Source organism: Elgaria multicarinata, chromosome 8 (assembly GCF_023053635.1).
Source record: "Elgaria multicarinata webbii isolate HBS135686 ecotype San Diego chromosome 8, rElgMul1.1.pri, whole genome shotgun sequence".
Lineage (NCBI taxonomy): Eukaryota > Metazoa > Chordata > Lepidosauria > Squamata > Anguidae > Elgaria > Elgaria multicarinata.
Window position 1 is genome coordinate 107,288,969 of NC_086178.1, and position 17,750 is coordinate 107,306,718.

Sequence of the window (17,750 nt, forward strand, 5' to 3'; positions counted from 1 at the left end):
AACCATAAGTGAGGAATGACGACAGCACAATAAAAGCCTTGTTTAAAAAAGCTCTTAATATGTTTCTATATTATTCAGTGATGCCCCGCACGCTGGGGCAAGCTGTTCCTATAATGTCTACTCCCAAATAGGGTTCATTCAGCAAAAGTCTGTTATAATGATGCCAGCTCAAAGCTTCCTGTCAGTCCTTTTTTCTGCGTCCCATTGGAACTAGTGTTTGGAAAAGCAATGAACAGTCTTAATTGGTCCCCTGAATAGCCTTCTCAAATTGCCCCAGCACTGCCTGTGAAAACTACTACTTTTCCTTTTTTAAAAAAATAATTGGAAAATATTAGAGGAAATAAGAAATTTAAGCTCCCCCTACACCCACACACACCTCTAGGCATGCACATTCCTCATTTCCTTCTATGATTTTCTTTAACCAAGGTATAGCATTACATTTGCATTATTTAGCACTAACCATGGTTAATGATAATCAGAATTGCCTTAATCAAGGATTGCATCTGGGACATGGGACATGCTCAAAAAATAAAGCTGGTGTGTGAACATGCCATAGGCCTCTCTCTCTGTTCCCCCCTCTAGCATAATCAGTTTCAGTAACACCAACCCAGAGTAATGTGTGACCTATCAGCGAAGTATAGCTTCCAAATCACGTGAGGTCCTGGTTCCTCTCTATTCGGCCCTGGTTAGGCCTCATCTAGAGTGTGTTGCGTCCAGTTCTGGGCTCCACACTTCAAGAAGGATGCAGACAAGTTGGAGCGTGTTCAGAGGAGGGCAACCAGGATGATCAGGGGTCTGGAAACAAAGCCCTATGAAGAGAGACTGAAAGAACTGGGCATGTTTAGCCTGGAGAAGAGAAGATTGAGGGGAGGCATGATAGCACTCTTCAAATACTTAAAAGGTTGTCACACAGAGGAGGGCCAGGATCTCTTCTCGATCCTCCCAGAGTGTAGGACACGGAATAATGGGCTGAAGTTAAAGGAAGCCAGATTCCGGCTGGACATCAGGAAAAATAGGCCTTCAAGAGGCAGCTGGACAACCATCTGTCAGGGATGCTTTAGGGTGGATTCCTGCATTGAGCAGGGGGTTGGGCTCGATGGCCTTGTAGCCCCCTTCCAACTCTGCTATTCTATGATTATATGTATTAAGGCCTGCCAGCTACTTGGCAATCACAGTATTTTTGCAGGGAGCAAAAACTAGAGACCTAATGGAGGCTTTTCTGAGCTGCCATTCAGAGCTTGTGGGGTGCCTTCAGTTTGGTGGCCCACAAGCTACCCCTTATCTACTATCTACTATCACTGGATAAGGGCACAGAGAGTGGGAAAAGGAGAAGAGAAAGGAAAAACAGCCAGTCCTCATCAACAGGATGTCGTTGTGGAATTTTAAACCTCGTGTCGTTTCTGAACCCAAAGAAGTACCATTTCCACCCATAACAAGTCAGAGGGAATAAGAGGAGAAGACAGATAAAGCACCTCAGTGTCCTCCTCCCTTGCCAGATTTCCCGGACTAAAACAAACTGATGGGTGAAAGAGAAGGGGGAAATGTTCCTTGACTCTTTAACTAAGATATTGCAGCCCCAAGGTATAACTTCTTTTATTTAAAGTATTTGTATCCCACTCAGCTAAAAAGGCTTACATGCAATCAGAAAAACAAGACCGCCCTTGATTGCAGGTTTATAATCTTAAAAGGCACAAGATACAACGAAAAAGGGATGGAGGGAGTAGAGGGGGGGGGGAATGAACAGGCATTCAACGGGGCTGGTGAAATGGACCTGCTGCCCCTCTCATCTGTCTCTCTTACAGCCCATACAAGTAAAGGGTAATGTCTAACAGTAAAGTTCTGTCTCTTATAGTCGTGCAGACTAATAGTTGCTTCTAAACCAAGTCCTTTTAATACTTCTGAGGAACACCTCCCACACAAAGAAGTAGTCGCAGAATTAAAATTCCACCTAATTGGAATTTTAGCTTTCTCCGCTGTGGCACCCCAGCTGTGGAATGAGCTCCCCAGAGAGGTCCGCCTGGCGCCTACACTGTACTCTTTTCATCGCCAGCTGAAGACCTTTTTATTCTCTCAGTGTTTTAACGCTTAATTTTAACTTCAATCTAAATTTTACTGTTCTAACTCTGTATTTTAATCTTATATCAATTTTTGCTGCGTGGTTTTATCCTGGTTGTGCTTTTTATACTGTATTTTGTATTTGTGTTTTTAACCTGTTGGTTGTTTTATTATGGTTTTAATTTTTGTGAACCACCCAGAGAGCTTCGGCTATTGGGCGGTATAAAAATGTAATAAATAAATAAATAAAGTTCCACCTAACAGGAACTTCTTTATATTGGGTCAGATCCTTGGCCCATCTAGCTGACCGGCAGTGGCCTTCCAGGGTTTCAAGAAGTGGTTTTTCAGACCCCTGGACATGCTGGGGAACAAACCCGAAACATTCTGTATGCAAAGTGTGTACTCCACCACTGAGCGATGGCCCCTTCCCACTATATACGACTGCAATTATCCCCACAATACCCTTTCATATGGGCAAGATTTTAATCTTGAAAAGTAATTCCTTTTCAGCCAAGGTCCCACTCCTCTTGGCTATGGGCCCTTTAAATTAGTTCTTTCTTCCTTGCCAGTCTGGTTACTTTAAAATGGTTCCTGCTTTTCTCTGCTATTGGCTCTTTAATTAGTCATTTCCGGTTAACTTCCAGCCACATTGACCCTAATGTAGTTGTTTCTTATTTGCAGCTTGAGCAATCCCTACGCTTGCCTGATATTTTTTCTAATTGTTTAAAATGTTATTATCACAATTGCATAACAAGGACCATAAAGAGAACATGGAAAACACTGAAATGCAATGGCACAGCAGCAATATTGCCAGGGTTCTCCTTAAAAGCTGAGTGAATGAACAAAGTTAATACCAGAGAAATTAAAATATTGAAGCAATCAATATGAAATGCAGCAACAGGACTTTCCGCACTTGCCTCAATGGTGTGTACATTTCTGCCAGGAGCATGAACACACACCAATGTGCTCCTGGGGTGGGGTGGGGAGACTGACTGAAATGGGAGAACACACTTCCTTGTAACCAAATCAGCCTGCCCTCTGCTAAGGCTGGTCTTTCAACAATCTGAAAACAACATTAAGGATGGTCGGAGAGAGGATTCAGAACCCAGTTAGGTGCTATGAATCCAGGCACAGGCACAAGCATGAATGCTTAAGACACTATATAATGGTTGCGAGAAAGTTAACTTGCAAAATCCTGCAGCCTTCCACCCGCACACATTACTCCACACTAACAGGGGCAAGGACATTAGCACAACAGCACTGTGGAGATTGTACTGGGAATTAAGCTATCAAAAAGCAAAGCTCCCCAAAGAAACCACTAAAATCAGGTCAAAAATGCAATAGAGTCAGGTGGAGCTCTGGTGGTGTTTTGCAATCCCATTCCCAGCTAACACCTACAGCATTTGGAAAGAGTAATTGAGGCATTACCCCACAGTTCTGCTCCCTTAGGTATGTCTGAGCTTTGTATGTCTAGTGAGTGCAGAATGTTGGACTGAGTGGGTGGGGCTGATGATGCTGTGAAAGGGGGAGGAGTCTAAATAGGGGAGTCTAGAGCAGTTGGTTAGTTGGTTGGGAGTGGGGAGTGTCAGTTAGGATTGTCAGTGGTGTGGAGAGTGAAAGGAGATAAGATTTTAAGAGACTTAAGATTACTGTTATTATTAAAACTGGTAGATTAAGCAGGTTAACTTGAATTTGAACTAAGATCTGTTAAACAAAAATAAACATTTTATTCTGTTTTGTTACCTCAAACCACATGTCCGCTTGGCTTTATCACCTTGACTTTATCACCTGCTCTACAGTTACTATAGTAAACACCTTATATAGTGTAGTTACTATAGTAAACAACTTCAGCTTATTACATACACATACACAGTAAAACCTAGTCTCAGTTTGGAACCTAGGACTTTGCTTGTCCTTGGGGCACAGAAATTGTAATAATCTGATACTGTACATAGTTTTTAGAAATCATTTGGAGAACTAAATATCTGAACACCTAAACATTTTATTCATCATGCTAAAATAAAACATCCCATAATCATTTTTTTCTTCATTTTTCTCAATTTTTCAGAAAAAAACCCAAAAAGGCTTCAGGGGGAAATAGAAAAAACCCCGGTTTCCCCCGAATTTTTCCATTCCCCCCCCCCCAGGCCTTCACATCTCTATTAATCATTAAATATGCATGTGAGTAAAAGAGAGGTTTTGAAGCAAATAAAAAAGCATACTTTTTAAATAATGTGTGTCATAGAAAGGTTCATTTTAGAAAAGGCAGGTCATTGTGTCTGAGAGAGGAGGAAGACTTCTGAAGAAAACTGCAGAAGGCAAGCACTTTTATAAGCACTTCTGCTGCCCAGTTAATTACGACAGCTCTTTAGTCGATCAACGGGTTTTCTGCCAATGAAATAATTTAAACTATTAACTGATTAAATATTGCTGTCTACATCCTAATAGAAATCAAGAGACAGGAGCTTGAAAAACAATTGTCACTGGCTGATTATTGCCATTATTTTAAAGCAACCCCCAGAAGTTGTATTTTATTTGGTCCACTAATAGCATGAGCTCAGATGAGTCTTTGAAACTGAAGAGACAATATTGACAAAGGGTGGAAAAGGAAACAAAAATGCACAGAGAGCCAGCATGAGTTACCCAAGGAAGTGTAAGAAGAACTGTTGGGACACATTGCCTTTGGTGTGTGATGTGCTCATACACGCTTGTTGTGCAAATTCAGACAAGGCAAGCCCTTGCAGCCAGCAGATCACGTAACCAATTTTAAAATCAGCTGGCAGGTCAGAGACAGTCATGCCCACCCAAAGGGGAAGCTTTATCGTTGGAATTTGTCTGTGCATACGATGATACTAGAACCAGGTGTCATCCCATGACTCTGACTGGTGTGAGATTCAGGACAGATAAAAGGAAGTACTTCTTCACACAGCTCATAAACTATGGAGTTACCACACAACGTAGTGATGGCCACCAACATGGACAGCTTTAAAAGCTTAGACAAATTCATGGAGAATAAGGCTATCAATGGCTATTAGTCATGACAAGTATATATCACCACCAGGATCAGAGGCAGTATGCCTTTCAATACCAGTTACTGAGGAATGCAAGCAGCGGGGTTGCCCTCATGTCCTGATTGTGGGTTTCCCGTGGGCATCTGGTTGGCCATTGTGGAGCGGAGGACTAGAGGGCCTGTGTTCTGATCCGGCAAAGCTCTTCTTTTGCTCTTACGTAAAATTAACTTTTGGATGGGACTTTGGAAACAAACAAATTTATTGAATCTCAGCTCAATATGTCCTGGAAAAATGTTTAAAATACAGTTATATGCCTGCTAATCTGGGTGTACACCCCACTGAAGTCAATGTAACTTACGTCTGGGTAGACAGGTATAGATTTGCACATGTTAAAAAGGTGTTGAGGTACAGTACATTGCAGACGGTTCACAAGACCTGTTTGTTCACCATGTCAAAATCCTCCCAATTTTACAGATTATCTTGTAATAAATTATCTCCATAACTTTGTTACATTATGCTGCATTTTGCATTTTTATCAATTGTTGTACCCCGCCAAGAGTACTTCAGCTATGGGGTGGAAATAAATGCATAAATAATAGATAGGGATTATGAAGGCAAGTTAGAACTGGAGAATGCAATGTATAAGGATTTTTCCTTTTCTTACAGACTGCATCCTGGTAGGAAAGAGAAACTCATGTCTCAGCTAGCAAAAAGTGTGCCAGTGGCACCAGCTCCATCCTTATGCAGGTGCTGAGCTCTCAGCACCCAGGAAGAGCCTGTTCCTGACAGTCATCCTGCTCCCCCCTTTAAAATAGCTTTTTAAAAGCCCAGCACTCTAAGCAATGCCGAGTAGCTGGGTTTAGCTGCCATTTCAGTTTCCCCACAATGCCCTGGAGTAATACTATGTCTGAAGCATTCTGGGAAATAAAATGGCGGCTCAGATGTAGCCTGCTTCAAACACTGCTGCACCAAAGGGAACCTCTAACATGGTGCCAGTCCTGGAGAACGTAGATTCTCCATCTGCATCATCAATTACATACATAAAGTTTGAACATGAACACTTTATTTTTTTTAATAGTAATAATAATAATAAAAAGAAACATCAAACAACTGCTACATACATATTGAATAAATGTTGAGTACATATATGTTGAATAAGTAACTAAAATAAATGAGTTTGAAGGAATCTGGAAACAGTTCCTAATATTCGTGTTTACTAAGGGAAGTGGGAAACCGCCAGCAGAAGAAACGATAAGATTTTGGACTCAGGAATAGATCCCAAGGTGGGGGGTGCACTTTTATGTTAAGAATGATTATGTTGTAGTATGATAATGAACGTGAACACTTTAAAACACCTTTTGAGTCACTCTTGGACTTTTTTTTTTAATGCCTGGTTGTTGATCATGCAGAAGAGGGAATGAAAGAGAAGCATTTCTTCTCATGCATTCTGGCTAACATCGGTGTTACATTTTCATTATAAACCAACTCAAGGAAGGAGTGGATTGGAACCTCCTATGTACAGTTTCCCTCGTTGAGAATTCCATATCCTGCTTGCAATCTCAGTGGCTGCTAGTTGAGAGTTGCTAGATTGCTGAATCATTATCGCATAGTTTCAGGGTTGTTGTTTTTAAATGCTAACTTGCATATTTCAAGGTTTATATAAACAGAATAAAAAACTACATTCTGTCATTTTATTTTTTCAGTTCACAGGCAAACCAAATGTAATGTTGTTCACACAGACATTTCTCTGAGCATTAATGTCCTTTTGGACATTTGAATCATTTCCATCTAATCAACTTCAGTTTCCTGAGCCAAAAGCACTGAGAAGGAGGCTGGAATATTAACAAAGGAGCCATACCCCGCTTGGCTATGGCCCTCTGCCTACAAAAAACAGTTTGGGTGTATAACAGCATGCTGCAAAATGTTCATTGTACCCGGAGTGAATTGATCTTAAAAAACAAGATGATTTTAGATTACCAAGAACAAAGCAGCAAGATTTAAATTCTGACTTAAATCACCAAAGACTTGAAATCATTGACCAAATCATGTTTCCCTTTTGGAAATTCACACAGAACCAGATGGAGCAATGGTCTGACTTCATATAAGACAGTTTCGATGTTACTGATCCAACCACACCATCCTCCGGGATACTAAAAGATGTTTGGGGCCCAGTATTAAAGGGAATACTGTAGCTGGTTTGTACATAAGACAACCCACTACAGATTAATTAACTGTTGAGGTGCTACGGTGCATTCCAGCTGCCTTTACGAATATGCAACCCCAACCAGGCATAACCCAAGGGCTGTTGTAGGGTTATGCAAGGATTATTTAACCCCCAAATAACCCCCTAAATCTAGATTCACATGACACAACAATCCCCAATTGGAGGTTACATATTCATAATGGCAGCCGGCACATGCCGCAGCTCCTCAAGGGTTAATTAACCCACAATGGGCTGCCATGTCATCCAAACTGGCCCACTGATATGTTCTTGAACAGGTATGCATACTGCCTATTAGGTGTAGTGAGCTGACATCACTGTCAATGGCATTTAAATCCCCCACCCCCCAGATTTTTTTTTTTAAATTATACTGCACTCTACATAGCAAAGAACACTTCCAGGACTGATCCTTCCAAAGTTAAGTACTATTGATTTCCACATGAGTTGAGAACATGCATATGTCCCCCACAGAAATACCTGGAATTTAAAAGTGCTTAACTGTGACTGGATTGTACCTGGGGCTCAGCAAATTCAGCTGGCCTTCGTAATCTGCCAAAATCTGCGTTTGCCATGACTATGCCTTCTTTTCCCACCCAGAGGGAAGGAAAAGGGTGTTCTGACATAATCTGAGCATAAGACACAGTCCAACTGTAGGTGATGTGCCACTACACTCCTACTCAGGTGCAGAGAGGGATGGTTGCTCATTTCCAATGCACTAAGCCTCAGATAATCAGAAAGCTGCATGAAGTCTCATGGTTTTCCAGCTGTCTAGTTTTACTCTACCCTGTGCCTGTTTGGTGCATTCTCTTCCCCTTATTGTTTTATTATGATTTTATTAGAATGTAAGCCTATGCGGCAGGGTCTTGCTATTTTATTGTTTTACTCTGTACAGCACCATGTACATTGATGGTGCTATATAAATTAATAATAATAAATAATAATAATAATCTGTCTATTATGTCTAAATCTTTTGAGACAAGTTTTGTATATTGTATGCTGTGTGCCTGTTTCTTCTAAATTCGTCTTCTTCAGTGACAATTTCTTTGACACACACACACACATATTAGTTTTGTTACGTTGAGGTTTTATTATTCAGTTTTTCAAGTATCTTGTTCATCTGTATTGTCTTGAATTTCCTGTATCCAACCATGCAGTGTTTGGTATTATTATTGGTAATGAAAAGCAGAATAAATTTAACACATACTTATGCAGCTATTTAATGAAATATCAATGAGTATCCTAGCAGCAAGATGGATGACATTTGCTCACTGTTCTTTTGAAAGCTATATTACTGTTGTTTGTATGCTGTACCGAAAATCTGTACAGAAACCAGATCACTTTATCTTTAGTAGTTTCCTTTTGATAAGAAAAAGACAAGATTTCTGTCAAAAAGGAAAACACACACGTAATGATCATGTATCAAGGAGTGAATCACAGGACTCAGGCAAATGGGAGGATGTGTAAAAGATTTTATGCAGGACTTGCTTCATAATAATGTACCTAAAAGCAGCACTTTTTATTTATTTTTACATGTGAGAACTCTCCTGTAAAAGAATAAATGAGGTATTTCCTTCAAGAGTAAAAGTCTAAATAGAGGCCTTGTAACAACTACAGCTTCTACAAGCTTAGCATATTTTTTACCTGGTGGCATTAATAAAGCCACTGTTTTTACGCTTCAGACAGATCCCCTCTATAAATGCGAATATTTTGTGCCATGGCATGACATTTCATGCCACAAAGCTCTCCAAGTACAAATACACAAGATGACATACAGAATTTTTGAAGTAAAAAAATTTGCACATTTCTTATAGTTAAATTATGAAATTTACCACCACAAGATATGGTAATATTCATGGAGGGTAAGGCTATCAATGGCTACTAGTCATTGTGGTTATATGCTACCTTCAGTATCAGAGGCAGCAGGCCTCTGAATCCCAGTCACTGGGGAACAAACATGGGAGCGGGCTAATCTTAAACTTAGACCTCAGCTAGACAAGCGGTCTAGTGGGACGGAGGAGTGAAGATCCCGGATATTTTTATAGCGAGATCTCCCCTTCTGTTCACATGCGGCGCGCGACGACCTCAGAGGGAGAGGCATCGCGCCTGCCATTTTTTTTTTTTTAAGAGGCAGCAGCGCACGAGCACTCATGCTCAAAAGGTAAGTCCTTTTTTAAATAAATAAATAAAATTCCCCACTCCACCCCACCCCACCCTCGATGGGCGCAGGTCCCAGCTCCTCGCGAGGAACTGCAAGGAGCTGGGACAAACCACGACTCCCGGCCACACGTTCCGCAGTTTCGGGCTCAGTCAGAGACCACAGAAAAACCAAGCCTAAAGTGGAGGGCAAGATCCCGGAGCAAGGGAGGGATCATCCCTCCCTGATCCCAGGATCCCCTGTGCGTCATGTGGATGCATAAGAACGATCTCGGGGATCACCCCGGGATAAAGCTCCGTCTAGCTAAAGCCTTAGTGTAAGTTTTATTCATTTTGCATTTCCCCCCGGAAAATTTTACACATCTAGCCAACATCCAACCTACTAAAAAAAGGGGAAAAAAGAAAGAAGCAAACATGTAGGCATCTTAAGCCTCATTTTTTTCATTCCATAAATACTATTTTTCGATTAATAGCTTTCTCTCTCTCTGCCTTTGAAAGTTCAGCACTTAGATGGATGCACACCCTGCTCCCAAATCACATGAAATCAGTTCCTTCCTACTTCCTAGACAGAGAAAACCATTGCTTGCCATTTTATTCAGGTCCAGCAATCTATGGGCTCAAACCCAATATGGTTATGTGTGAACCAGACCCAAGAACACCTTTGAATGCTTTCCAGAATTCGCTCCAATGTAAAGGCATTCCTCTGCAGATGAATCAGCGCAAATAATGTTCCCTGAAGGTACAATGTTTGAAAGGTGGCAGCACCACTAACTAACTAATGTAGGGATAACCTAAATTTGTATATCCTCTCAGGGCCTGCTCTATTATTCATCAGACAATAGTCTGAGTACCAGAAGTGTGTTTTGCCATACAAACTGCCCTCCTCACTGATGCCAAACTACTATCATAAAGTTAGCACCACCATAAGAGTCTCATGATAATTACAGGGGATATAAGCTCCAATTTAGCTAGAGCATTGTATCTAAAACACAGCAAGAGATGTTCACATTAATGTGTGGAATATCTCCTCTTACTTCTTTGGAAACCCCCTCTCTTCCTTTTATGAGCCAAAAATCATGGGGAAACTTACTACAATATTTTGATTAATATGTTTTGTTACCTCTTCTCAAATCTTTTCCAATTTGTTTACAATGAAATGTGGGTCTCTGTAAGTCTCATGAGAAGAGTTCTTATTAGTGGCAGACAGGATCTCATACCTAGACTAGCAACTTCCTGGCCAATTCCTACAGCATTTATCCTGTTTTAAGAAGTTGCATGTGACCCTAAATGAGTTCCAGTGCTGGGCTCTTAGGGTTCCAATAACAGGCCATAATGAGGTCATATGACATTTATAAGGAAAGGGGAAATGGCTTAAGGTAACATGGCACAAGGAAAAATATGCATGAGTTAATGAGGAAGAAACAGACACTTGGTTAATGTATTTTTCTTCCCAGATTTGCCAAGCAGGTAAATTCCTCTTTGAACAATTACAAAGTCTAAAACAGTGAAATTTGCCAGGTGTCCTTGGGGTTACAGATACATTCTTCTGCTTGGATAATTAAATCAATGTATACTGTTTAATACGCTTAGTAGGTTTTCCTGCAAAAGTCCCACTGGAATTAATGAGAAGTACAAAAGAGCACATTCATATCTGCAGGAAAACCTCCAACTGGGTTGGGCCCGCTATGTACAGATTATATCAACAGATTTATAGAAGGACTAGCTGATATGCTGCCTTTGAAAACTGTCCGGAAACTTCAGCTGGTACAAAACAGGGCAGCCCGCCTACTAACAGGGACTGGCTGGCGAGACCATATCACACCAGTCCTTCTACAACTTCATTGGCTGCCAGTCCAGGTCCGGGCCCGATTCAAAGTGCTGGTATTGACATTCAAAGCCCTAAACGGTTTGGGGCCAGGTTATCTGAAGGAACGCCTTCTCCCATATGTGCCTGCCCGGACCTTAAGATCATCTACAGGGGTCCTTCTCCGTGAGCCCCTGCCAAAGGAAGTGAGGCAGGTGGCTACTAGGAGGAGGGCTTTCTCCGCTGTGGCACCCCGGTTGTGGAACGAGCTCCCCAGAGAGGTCCGCCTGGCGCCTACACTGTACTCCTTTCGTCGCCAGCTGAAGACCTTTTTATTTTCTCAGTATTTTAACACTTAATTTGACTAAAATTTAAACTTTGCTGTTTTAATTCCATATTTTAACCTATATCAATTTTTGCTGTGTGGTTTTAACCCTGCTTGTGCTTTTTACATTGTATTTTGTATTTATGTTTTAAAATTGTTGGTTGTTTTTATGCTCTTCATGGTTTTAATTTCTATGAACCGCCCAGAGAGCTTCAGCTATTGGGCGGTATAAAAATGTGATAAATATTTATTTTATTTATTTATTACATTTTTTTACTGCCCAATAGCCAAAGCTCTCAGTTAGAAGAACAACAAAGACTAATGTTAGCAAGAGGTCAGGAAAGTAGGGGCTGCGTTAGGACTGAGAGATACAGACCTGGTTTGCTAACCTATGCTTTATTTAAAATCAGCCACTCTACATGCCAGTATTACACACACAAACAGCATGCCTTTGGCGGTCCGCAGATGCCCATGTCCTCTGAGAGGCACTTCCCTCCTCTCATTGCTGATGCTGCTCTTTGATAGAGGATTGAGGAGTATTGCGAAGGAAGGGAAGTAAGCAGGTGTCAGTGGACGCGTCAAGCTCCAGCCAAGTCCTGCTAGGACTGCCCCAGCCTGAACTTCTTGCCCACCAAGTGCTCCATCAGGACCCTGTACTGAAGGGTCAGGGCCAGCCCACCTACTTGCCTCCATTCGTCGAGCCTATTTCTGGGCATGTGCAGAGTGCTTCCATTTCCTCCTTCCCTCTTAAAGGTGAAGGCTGTGCGTGTGCTTCCCTCAGTTTCTGAGAAAACAGCGATATCAGGACGGAGTGCTTTTGAGCATGTCCAGAGATCAGCCTCAAAGTCATGCTGTTATCTAGTTATGATTTTAAAGCCACACATGGCAGGTGGGAGGAGGCACCGCAAATGGATCCAGCGCATTTATGTGGGTTGTTTCCTTTTATGTGGAATTGTGTTGACTGCTCGAGACTGACCTTAAGAATCACAATGGCCACCAAAGGCCGGTAAGTCTGGCCTCCCACCCAAGGCATGCTGGGAGTTGTAGGTGAAGCTTAGGCTTTTATTAAATTCTTTAAAAATACTTAAAACCCTAAAATTCATGTGTTTAGATTTTTCTGGTACATTGTACAGCCATACATATCAGTGTGTCAAATTTCAAGTTTCTAACTCATCTGGAAGTGGGTATACATTTCCAGACATACGTGACACACACATACTTTCCGCTTTATAGGTAGAGATTTGGAGACCATAAAAATCCCAGAGTGATCTTGGGCCACTCATTCTCTCTCATATCCTATAGTTTTAGAGGATACACTAAAACTAAAATGAGGTAGATCTCATAAAAAGCAAACAACAACAACAACCCATCTCATCTAAAAGATTTTACACAGATTTCTGTCTCTGGGCTGTGTTTTTCTGTACATTTTATATAAAATACTATTATTTTTATTTCAATTGTAGCCTATTGTTTATACAACACTTTAAAAGCACTTCAATATTCTTAGTTCACTGTGCTTTGCAATTACTTTTCCCTTCCTAGACACGAGGAACTGAAGTGAAGAGACTGGAACTCGCTGAAAAGAACTCAAGGCTGAGCAGAGAACTGACCCCATTAGTCTGATACGTTCCAAGACGAAAGGTGCTTCCAGAGACAGGGCTACCATTCAAAAGGCACCATGCCGCCATTTTTGCTTCCTTAACAGACTTTTTGTGGAAAGAAAAAAAGTAGAAAAAGGCCGTGGGAAAACGCAAGAGGGGTTTCGAGTAGAATTCTGAGGCAGAGCAATTACACAATAAAAGCCTTATCTGGAAAAACTTCAAAACTCTGTTGAGATAAAACTGACTCCTCGTCCCTCCGTGCTGAAACCAAAGTCTAAACTAGACACGACCAGGACAGTCACCTCCCCTGAGAGTCATATTTTTTTGTGGCAGGGAGCTGAGCAAATGATAACTGAGACACCCGGGGATGTTCACTGAAGGCTGCGTATTTCCTGCCTTCTTCAAGTAATAAAGTTCATGGCCTTTGCCCAAGGCAGGTGGGTGGAGCGGAACAAGAGCAGTCAAATGTATTCTTTCTGAAAGGGGAACAACTTTTGTGATAAAAATTTGTTTCACTTTATGTTTGTATGAAAAGGGAAGACACAAAAAGAATACTTCTGACTGCCCGTGTCACAGTAGGTTTGTGGGATCTTAGTTCAGAAGGGTTCAAAGCGAGTACATAAAAAGTTTAAAATTATGTGCAAACCTAATTTTCTGAAAAGGGATAATTTAAAAAGCAAGCTTCCCAACACATTGAATCTAAAAATCTGTCAATCCCTTCCTCCTTGTGCAATGAAATCTAAATATGCGCAGTAATAGTAACTGAAGATATTCTTCCTGTTACCTTCTCCCTAAATTGTCTGCCCCACTGACAAAATATAGAGTATGTGCTGCAAGCAGGGAAAATCTGTCAAATGGTCCAGTGTTATTATCTCAACATTGCAGATCGGGAAAAGAGGAGAATGGACAGGTTCACACAATCACCAGCGCTTAAATAAGGCACCGCACCTTCAGCTCATTCAACCACAAAGCTAATAATCCTGGAGAAAGCAGCTGCCATTTGGTGTGCAGGAAGCAGCCCCAGAGGGTTTAGAGCGGTCCCTAAACCAGGTTCAGCTGCAACGGAACAGCCAGAAACAGGATAACAGAAATGACAATATTATTATGAACAACTTGAAGAGATACCCACAGGAGGCTCTTTTGTTGTCAGTTTGTACACAGAGAGGGAAAGAGAAAGAAAACAATGCAACATTTCGGAAACAACTCAGGTTAAGGAGGGAAAGTTTCAGAATGCAAATAAATGCTTGCTGATCATTAGATAGTATCTAGAAAATAAGTATTATTGCACAGTGTTGTAATTTGCTTTATAAATAACAATATTACAGCAAACAACTTCATGTAAATTTAACAAAAAGCAAAGGTATACATTATGAACAATAAGCAATTTTTGCTCATCTGACTTCATCTACTGGTCTGCCTTCTGCTAGTCATAGATAGGTACAAGGGGCTATGAAGGCCAGGCCTTAGGATATCTAGGACCCTGGTGAGGAGTGCCTTTAGTACCTCACCATGGTCACCTTTGCAGGGCCACCAGGGGGGTTATGGGCCTGGTGCGGGTGTGATGTTGGTGTCCTCTCAGCTCAGTTTGGTACCCCACTTCAGCTCAACACCCTGGGCAACCGCCCAGCACACCCACTACTAAGAACAGTGCATGTTGCCTTGAGCTTCTTGAAGAAAGGGAATAAAATTCACAAAGTTGGCACATTGTTTTAACTGTTTTAATAGTTTTACTGCTTTTAAATTATATATTGTTTTAACTTGGTTTATGGTTTAATTTGTTTTTAGCTGTGCATATTTACTGTTTTATACTGTATGCTTTTATCTGTACGCTGCCCTGAGATCTTATTGATATAGGGCGGGATATAAATGTTTTAAATAAATAAATGTGATACAAGAAAGCAAGAATAAAATATTGCTGCAGTCTGCACAAGAAGTGCGACTTACTCACACAGGCCAGTTTTTTGAGGATTGGGGGAGAGAGGTGAAAATAACAGTGGGCATAACGGTAGGCCATAAATACATCATTCATGAATACAAGTAGGGCAGTATAGCAGCTAAGAACATAAACTAGGAGTTCCTACTTCAATCAGGGATGAATTCATTTGGTAGCCTTGGCAAGCAACCACCCCTCAAACACTTCACTTCACAAATCCGTTATATGGGACTAAATAATGTTGTCTTTTGTTACAGGGGTGTTGTAAGGATTACGGAGATTGTGTACCCGAAACACTTTCAACGCTAGAAACACACACTATAAATTCTGCTAAGCATCATGCAATTGTAGCATGTCCCATGTGTACTTTCCAGTCTAACACATGAAGCAGCAATATATCAGGACCCTGCCCCAAAGAGACTGCCATCACAATGAAAAAAAGAAAACAAGAGAAGTAAATTTGATTGATGTATTAACTGTAATTAAAGAATTAGAGAGAAATGGAGTATGATTCTGTGAATCCAATGTATGAGATTCAGAGAAGTCATAAGAACGAATTGAATTTGATTAACCTATTAACAGCAATTAAGAAGATAGTTAGCATTTCTGGCATTGAAGAGGTTCAAAAATATACTTTAACCTTATCCTTAAATGTTTTTTTTAATTGTATTTTAGTGTAGTTGTTTTGTGTATACCTTTGTTTGTATGTATTATAATGTGGTGTAAAGATTGTGTGTGTGATGTTTAAAATAATAGAAAATAAATGTCTCTCCTAACGCTCAGTTACTGGCTGTAAGAACTTTAAGTTACAAGATGTTGGTATTATTTTTTTTGGTATTTATTTTTTTTTGGCCCCACCCTCTGCGCTCCCACCGCTGGAATGCAAGGCCCCAAGAGTCTCTCGGAACTGAATTCAGCCCTAGGGCTGAAAGAGGTCCACCCCACCCTGTCGTAGGCACTGCAAAGTACAATATACACCCACAAGGAGCAGCCCCGGGGCTCCCCCAGCCCTTCCCCTACTCAACCCAGGAACTGCGCCCCGGGCGGCCAGCGCGCCTTCTCTTCACCGGAGGCTCCAAACCGTATTTGCACTTGAGAAGGGAGGGGCGCAGGGCGTCCTTTTGGATTGCAGGCGCCCTGATCCTACCGGGGAGACCGAGAGACTAAGCCAGTTTACGTGAGAGTAAGCCTCCCTTGACTACGGCAGGGCTGCCTTCCAAATCAAGGTACCCAAGATTGATTGGGTAGGAAGTCCCCCTGATCGCGGGCCTCAACTCAGAGGAAACCCGGCTACTGACACCAAGTAGGATCAGGCGCGAAGCTCATCTGGCCCCAGCATTCTGTTTCCAACAGCGGCCAGCCAGACGCGTCAGGGGAAAGCTGCTGTCGCCTCTTACCTTGGCAGGTTAAACCACCCAGGAGTGCTGTCGGGATGGTCCGGGAAGCTGCAGGCACTTCTCGAGCGCAGCAGCGTCTTTTCCCAGCCGCGCTCTGCGCTCTTCCCTATTCCGGGAAGGGAAAAAATAACAGCGGAGCCAAGAGGAGGAGGAGCTGAACTCACAGCAGCGGTCGTCGCCTTCTTCTCCTTCCTCCTCCTCCTCCGCCGTGCTGGGTCCTCCCCCGGAGAGTAGCGTCGGGTTTCCTGCTGCAAGCAAACATTTCCAGACGGGGAAAATGGACAGGGTGGCTGCTCTGCCTCCGAGAAAGGCCCCCGACCGCGCAGCGCCTCCCTCTCCGCCGCGCTCACGCCTGCTGCTTTGTTAAGGTGACCCTATGAAAAGGAGGACAGGGCTCCTGTACCTTTAACTCTTGTATTGAAAAGGGAATGTCAGCAGGTGTCATTTGTATATATGGGGAACCTGGTGAAATTCCCTCTTCATCACAACAGTTCAAGCTGCAGGTGCCCTGCCCTCTTTTAAAGCTGGTCACTCTAGTATAGCTCCTGCAGCTTGAACTGTTGTGATAAAGATGGGATTTTATCAAGTTCTCCATATATACAAATGACACCTGCTGAAATTCTCTTTTCTATGCAACTGAACCGCCCAGAGAGCTTCGGCTATTGGGCGGTATAAAAATGTAATAAATAAAAATAAGATAAAATAAACTGTTAAAGATACAGGAGCCCTGTCCTCATTTTCATATGGTTACCCTAGCTTTGTGTGTGTATATATATATATATATACACACACACACACACACACACACACACACACACATACATACTCAGGAGGACTTATTCTGGTCATGAAACCCAGATGCGCTCACGAGGCTACGGAACAACCCTAGCTTTCAGGAAAGCCCACGAACCAGAGATAGTATTGCCAGTGGAGGCTGGTGACTTGGATTTCGGTGAGGCTGTGAATCCATTTTGGGTTTGTGTCAGACCCAGCAAGAGCTGTAAACGAGCTAGCTGAGAGCCTGAGCCCTATATTTTTATTTTTATTATTTTATTTATTACATTTTTATACCGCCCAATGGCCGAAGCTCTCTGGGCAGTTCACAAAAATTAAAAACCACGAAGAGCATAAAAACAACCAACAAATTTAAAATACAATTACGAAATACAATATAAAAAGTATCACCAGAATAAAACCACACAGCAAAAATTGATATAGGTTAAAATATGAGATTAAAACAGCAAAGTTT

At 41.8% G+C, this 17,750-nt stretch overlaps 1 protein-coding gene across 1 annotated transcript in view; it reads right to left on the reverse strand.

Moving 5' to 3' along the window:
* ANXA11 (annexin A11) overlaps positions 1 to 16,608 on the reverse strand; it is a 42,844-nt gene extending 26,236 nt beyond the window's left edge. The window contains exon 1 of the mRNA XM_063133165.1: positions 16,502 to 16,608. The gene's annotated coding sequence lies outside the window, so the exon portion shown is untranslated. The remainder of the gene's footprint in view (positions 1 to 16,501) is intronic.
* Positions 16,609 to 17,750: the final 1,142 nt, after the last annotated feature.